The 559-nt window shown below is 32.7% G+C and overlaps 1 protein-coding gene across 1 annotated transcript in view; it reads right to left on the bottom strand.

Annotated features, from left to right (window-relative positions):
* LOC106868777 (uncharacterized) overlaps positions 1–559 on the bottom strand; it is a 29528-nt gene that overhangs the window by 3120 nt on the left and 25849 nt on the right. The window lies entirely within an intron of this gene.

Genomic DNA, 559 nt, shown 5'->3' with positions numbered 1-559 from the left:
CAACAACACCATCAGTTGCAGCAGCAACAACAATGACAATAATAATAATAATAATAATAATAATAATAATAATAATAATAATAATAATAATAATAATAATCCTGAAAGAAGCCGACATTTGCTGTCGCCAGGAAAGCTGTGGAGCGTGAAGACACGTCATTGTCTGGCAGCGGGATCGTTGTTGTTGCTGTTGTCGCTGTGCATTATGTCAACCGTTCATGCAACAAAGAATATCAAGAAAGATCGAACGAAAGAAAAGGTCTAAAGAATTCCAAATCGCAACGTGTGATTCTGTTGCGTCACACACACACACACACACGCACTCACGTGCTGCACCCATCACATTGAAAGATAGACCCCATGCACTGGCTCATAACGCAAAAATGTGTTATTGGTACGTTTATATTGTACACAAACAGCTACCGATCACAAGAATGTCTTTGTATGTATGTATGTATGTATGTGTATGCATATATATATAATATAAATAATATATTTGCATATATATATATATATACATATATATATATATATATATATATATATATATATATATATA

This window comes from Octopus bimaculoides, chromosome 25 (genome assembly GCF_001194135.2).
Source record: "Octopus bimaculoides isolate UCB-OBI-ISO-001 chromosome 25, ASM119413v2, whole genome shotgun sequence".
NCBI classification, from domain to species: Eukaryota; Metazoa; Mollusca; class Cephalopoda; order Octopoda; family Octopodidae; genus Octopus; species Octopus bimaculoides.
The sequence above is the reverse complement of the archived record's forward strand: the minus strand, read 5'-3'. Positions and strand labels throughout refer to the sequence as shown.